The sequence below is a fragment of the Sphaeramia orbicularis genome, chromosome 6 (genome assembly GCF_902148855.1).
Source record: "Sphaeramia orbicularis chromosome 6, fSphaOr1.1, whole genome shotgun sequence".
In the NCBI taxonomy this organism is placed as follows: Eukaryota; Metazoa; Chordata; class Actinopteri; order Kurtiformes; family Apogonidae; genus Sphaeramia; species Sphaeramia orbicularis.
In genome coordinates, this window is record NC_043962.1 from 5,460,617 (window position 1) to 5,467,295 (window position 6,679).

General features: G+C 33.8%; 1 protein-coding gene across 2 annotated transcripts in view; it reads left to right on the forward strand.

Annotated features, from left to right (window-relative positions):
* The window catches only part of kiaa0513 (KIAA0513 ortholog), a 46,396-nt gene extending 40,013 nt beyond the window's left edge, over positions 1–6,383 (forward strand). The window contains exon 14 of one of the 2 annotated variants that reach the window (XR_003935611.1): positions 6,343–6,383. The gene's annotated coding sequence lies outside the window, so the exon portion shown is untranslated. The remainder of the gene's footprint in view (positions 1–6,342) is intronic. The other variant, XR_003935612.1, reaches the window with a different exon arrangement.
* The last annotated feature ends 296 nt before the right edge of the window (positions 6,384–6,679 follow it).

A 6,679-nucleotide genomic window follows, 5' to 3' on the forward strand; every position in this document is an offset into this window, starting at 1 on the left:
ATCATTAATTCTGACTATTTCATATTTCGACCGTAGACCTTATCTGTGGAACTACAACCAACCAGCATTTGGACTGAATTTTTCCTTATTAGTGAATCAAACTTGGTAAAATTTTACTGTTTTTATTGTGGAGGCATTTCATTTGTAGACCAGTGGTACATGATATTAGCACTAGTTATTAGCATTAGTTTTCATTTTCAGATGATCAACAGGACGGTGGACGGTAATATCCGCATCAGTTTACTTTCATCTAGGTTTTCTTTAAAAGGACCTCCATGGAAAAAAATAAATAAATAAATACATTTTCTCATTACGTTCATTCAACTGAAACGTCACCTTCAGTGTATTTCAGTGTTAACGTTGTTTTATGAGGCATCGAATTCCAACATCTACTGTTAAAACAAGGTCAGAAACAACATGTACATTTAAGTCTAAACTAAACTGAAGGAACTCTGATAGATACAGATGAACTTTATTGATCCTCACAGGGAAATTCACTGTATTCACCGTTCACGTCGTAAACTGAACCGACACTTCTGATCCCTCTGACGCACAAGTTATTACACACATATATTATTATATTGTGCTATGCTTCCATTTTGCATGGACATACTGTTATCATGTTGAATCAAGTTAATGATTATGTAATAAATATATTTTTGATGTCATTTTTTCTGAGTCTGTAAGTCTTTTCTGGGGGATGTACTTGATGTGCTTGTTGTTAAATTGTCGTCATTGAGATCGGATTGAGCCCAGTGATTAATGTAATAATAAATTAGAAACAGCAGCTGCCATAGTTACATTCTTAGTAAAATATCCCATAATGGTTGGCAGCAAAACTTTAACCCATAAAGACCCAGTGCGATGTTTGTGACATTTCCCAAAGTAATTTTTGATAATAATAATAACAACAATAACAATAACAACAACAACAACAATAATAATAATAATAATAATAATAATAATAATAATAATAATAATAATAATAATAATAATACATCGCTTTTTTTTATAGCGCTTTTCTAGGTACTCAAAGATTTTTCTCTAGATTTAACCATTCTTAAGGGATTTATCATATTATCCTCTGTATTTTGCATTTTTTCAGTGAAAATCAGGTATTTTCCAACATTTAATTAATTGATCATGTACTTTAATCATCATGCTGAGATCATATTTGAGTGTTATTCTATTAAAAACAAAGACAACTGAAGAATAAGTGTCTTATTCTGCAAAATACACCATTAACTCAACATAAACCCAGTGTGTCCATCCACTGTCACTGATCCAACTCCATGGGTTTTACTGGCGAATCAATGCTGTAGAAGATGACGGTGTTTCCATGGTAACTACGGAGTCTCTGAACGTCCAAATGGGTCATATCTGATGACCATGAAAAGATGAAGAACTGTATTTTACACCAATTATTTACATGGCTTGATCTTCATATTTCACTCATCATAAAAAAAACAAAACAAAGCAAACAAAAAACCTAAATCAATGTTGACAGAAATTAAGTAAAACCGCTTTTGAGGCATTTTGGAAGCAAAGATAACAGTTTAAACCAAACTAACCAATGCAATGATATTTATCCCATAATATAAAACTATATTCTGACATTAGTCATTATTGTTTTGTATCCCAGACCCTTGTTAGAAAAGAAACATCTGAATTCAACATGTCCACATACTTTTGTCCATATAGTGGATGCAAACTCTGCTGTCCGTATTTAGCTAATTTAATTTTGTATTTCTTTCTTTCCAAAAATAGAGGAATGCATAAAAGCAGCTATTGATGTGAAAGCTTCCAAATCTTTTTTTCTATACATTTAACTTTTCCTATGTGATTTATCACCATTTATTACAATATGATCCTCTAGATTTGGCATTTATTCATCGAAAACCAGGTATTTTTCTCTAATTAATTTATCGATCATGTAAATATTCATAAAACCTCTAAATTCAAAGGTTATGACGGAAAAGTGACTTCTTCAGTAAAATCTATCATTAACTGAACATAAACCCAGTGTGTCCGTCCACTGTCACTGATCCAACTCCATGGGTTTCACTGGTGAATCAATGCTGTAGAAGATGACGGTGTTTCCATGGTAACTACGTGGAGTTTTTCCCTCGCCACTGTCACCAGTCACAAGTGTTTGCTCCTGGAGGATTCTGTTGGGTTTCTGTAAATAGACTTAGAGTCTGGTTTAGACCAACTCTACATGTAAAGTGTCATGAGATAACTTTGGTCATGATTTGGCGCTATATAAATAAATTTTGATTTGAACTACGTAGCCTCTGAATGTCCGCACGAAAGCCCGGATAAATAGAGTTTACTCAAAAAATGTGAGGCAAGTGATTGCACTTAAATGATTTGAGTAATGATCGACTAATCAATTGGTTTAAGTAGGTTCAACTTTAATGCTAAAAGTACTGAATTTAAACTATTAAGTAGAAAACACTAAAAGACAAATTATTTGTACTTTAAATCTGTTGTAAAACCAACCCACTATCCAATCATTCAACTCAGCATTTTAGGTTACAGTGACTAATTTTCTCAATTGCAGTCAGATTAATTTATCACTGATTACACAACTTCTTTTTAAGTTAATCAAACTCAAAATCCTATTCCTGACTGAAATAGTTCTGAAATTATTCAATTTAAATATTGTAGCATGAATGGAAATTAGGTTCAGTTTATTTATCCATAAAGGAAGTGCTTATAGTTAAAAGTTTTAGATATTATCTACATATTGTCAGTTTTAGATGAACAGGAAAACCATAGTTCTTCCTAAGACTCTGACTCATGGTGCAGCTCTACAAAAATACAAAAACAAACACAAAAAGGCCAATAAACACTGCCATACACACATTAAATCCAAATTAACACTAACACCACAACCCCGCTGAACCCCTGCACAGAAAAATAACACATTTTCAACAACATGCCCAATACCCACAATGCAATGCACAGATAAAAAGGTGTGGTCATGACTAAAACTTAGTGATTTAATTCCCTTCAGCTAAAACTTTTTTGTACTTTCAACTATGTCTACAAATTAGTAGAATATACTGAACATTTTATAGTAACATCATAAAACCTAAATCATTTAAGTGCATTATAATTAACCCTTTCATGCACACTGATCACTACAGTGGACAGCTATTCTACAACTGTTCTCCTGTATATTCATGGATTTTTTTTATTTTATTTTTTTTACACATATCTTTATTAAAGTTTTAAGACACAACATATCTTTTCTGACATGAATTGGTAACATTATGTAGATCTCACCTGACCATCAACCCCCAGAATCACAAGCCCTCCCCGTAGTTTTCTCACAATTTATCAGTAAATACATGTTTCTGTGCGTCAAAAATTAAAGGTGTGGTGTCCAGCTGAGTGGACATTTTTGCAACTTCATGAAAAATAGGTTCATAAGATTTTTTTTTTTTTTCATTATTATTTATTTTTATAAATATATTTATTTATTTATTTATTTATTTATTTATTTTTTCAGAATAAAATTTTCAATTGCATTATTTTTTTCATGCCTAAGGAGGAATAAAAAGACTCAGGAAAAAATTTGGATTAACGTTCTCATAATTCGTGCATGAAAGGGTTGAAGCATTTTAGTAAATATAGATTCTGGGCTTACAGTGTGGGTCATATCTGATGACCATGAAAAGATGAATAACTGAATTTTACACCAATTATTTACATGGATTTATAGAATTAGTGGATCAACAGGTATTAAACAGTTTAGATCAGTACATGGTTTAGGTTGACGGTGGACGTTTGGGTCTTTAAGGGTTAAAACACAAAGGAACATCACTGAACCTTAGGAAGTATTACTGCAGCAGAAGAAAAGACCTCTTACAAAGACGAACCTTTTGTGTGTGTGTGTGTGTGTGTGTGTGTGTGTGTGTGTGTGTGTTGATTGGCCCCTCTGTGCTGGTACAATGTGTCGGAGTGTTTCAGTGCTTTCGCTTTGGTCTGAGTTCCTCTCTCTCTGCTATTTCCCACTCTGTGTATAAATAAACAGCAGTCACGCTCGCTGCACTCTGATTGGACACTGTGTAATGAGCTGTGAAAGGCCAGTCGGCAGTGTCACACCATGAACATCCCCCCCCATAATTAATACCAGATCTTGACACATATGACACAGTCCTGCAACCTATCAGTCACTTCATGTCTCCTGTATGTCAACACCCTGATTCACGACTGCATTAACAGTCAGTTCAGCATCAGTTTTAGTGTTTGACTGACTTTGCAACAACATGTCGATCAATAGTTTCATCAGTAATGCTTTAACTCATTTTAGTTCAGGTTCCACATTCAGACCAATATGATCTCAAATAGGTCAGACCATTGAAATAATAACAAAATAACCGGTAAATAATAACAACTTCAAACTTTTCTCTATGTTTTAGAGTGAAAAAAGTAAAATGACATCATGAAAATGTTTACATCTACAAACTATCTTTTAAAAATGTGAATAACATGACTAACATGAAAATTCTTTAAAAAAAAAAAAAAAATTAGTGTAATTTTAACACCAATAATCTCAGAACAGTTTAACCCACGAAGACCCAAATATCCACCAATGACCTGTTGATTCGATAATCCTGTCAAAAGATGTCAATAATTGGTGTAAAATACAGTTCTTCATCTTTTCATGGTCATCAGATATGACCCATTTGGACGTTCAGAGGCTCCGCAGTTACCATGGAAACACTGTCATCTTCTACAACATTGATTCACCACTAAAATCCATGGAGTTGGATCAATGACAGTAGATGGACACTAGTTAATGACAGATTTGACTAAAAAAGGAACTTTTTCTTCACTTTTCTCAGATGTAATCTCAGCATGATGATTAAAGCAAAGGATTAGTAAATTAAATACAGGAAAATACCTGATTTTCATTGAAAAAAATGCAAAATACAGAGGAAAATATTGTAATAAATGGTGATAAATCACTTAAGAAAAGATAAATAGAGGGAAAAATTTATCTGGGAACTGCCTTAAAAGTAGCAGTGAGTCTTTATTGGTCAAAATGTTTAAGCTGCTCCTCCACAGATAAACTAGTGAACCGGTAAATTAAGGAAAAGGATGATAAAAGTGGCATAAAATGGTACCACAGTCATTAAATGAACATAGTTTTTTGCATGATAGCAGTTCTTTGTTGACCCCATTCGACAATCAGCTCATGGTTTTCTTTAAATATGAGCTGTGGTTTGTTTTTTTTTTTGTTTTTGTTTTTTAAATTGTCCATTAAAATGCACATAAAATGAATAAAATACCTACAAAGTCATCATTATGTTTTATAAGAAGATAATCCTTTATTAGTCCTAATTTACAGTATGACAGATAAATCTCTATATTATAGGTAAAAATGTAGACAAGAGTGGATGTATTCACTTTTAACTGACATATTAAACTTAAAAGTGGCTAAAAACAGTAGGACTCACTTCACCAGACCAAACAGCTGCATGTTTTATGAATATTATGGGATGAAATCCTGTTTTGAAGGCAAAAAATGCTAATATTTACTGTCAGGTGTTCGATTATTTTGGACACCACGTAAGAAGATAAGATAAGATAAGATAAGATAAGATAAGATAAAATAATCCTTTATTAGTCCTAATTTCCTGTTTAAAATGCTAATAATAAAAATGATAATCACTGCAGGAAATCTCTATAAATCTCTATATTATAAGAAAAAAATGAAGACAAAAGTGGATATATTCACTTTTAACTTAAGTATTTACAGTTAAAATTGGATAAAAACAGTCGGACTCACTTCATCAGACCACACATCTGCATGTTTTATGAACATTATAGAATTAAATCATATTTTGGAGGCAAAAACAGGTCAATATTTTCAGTTGATCTGAACCTGGTCTTGATTCTTCCAAAAGTCAGTGATGGATTCCTTTGTTTCTGACACATTTGGATCATCATAACTACAGTATGATGCGTTCACAGTCCCTCTGACAGTAACACGTTCTGCAAACACAGTGGATTTGTCCCAGAGCAGCTGTTCAGTATAAATCTAACAGGTTTGTTTTAGCTCAAGTGCTTCAGTTAAGTGTGTGTGTATGAGACTGTGTGAGTTTGCATATGTATGTGTGCGGCTACATCTATCTACTGATGTGAGGACATAAACTCTGTGTTGCAACACAATTTCAACATTGCATAGAGGTGTGTGTGTGTGTGTGTGTGTGTGTGTGTGTGTGTGGGGGGGGGTCGATGCAGCTCCACTTCCTCCCGGATTAAGTGTTAAAGTCAGGGTGGTCCCAGTCTGGGGGTGGTAATCCTGCTGCTGTGTACAAGTCCTCAACACACACACACACACACACACACACACATATAGACATATATACACAAGCCTCATGAGACTGTGAGTATTTATTTACAGTTGGTGAAAGCAAAGCTGCAGAGATGTTGAAAAGTTCTGATGAGCGCAGCGCCGTCTGGTTGGTGAAGCCCAGGATGACGCCATCGTCCGCAGGATTGGAAATGTTTGGTCTTCACGGCTTCGGTTTTTAGACCAAGGCAACACATGTCATGTTAAACATAAAATAAATATTTGTCTCTGCGTGTTAGACTGCTATTATGTGTTTGTGTGTTAAATATGCAGAGATAATCTCAGTGTTTGGGGTAAAACTTCCAACGG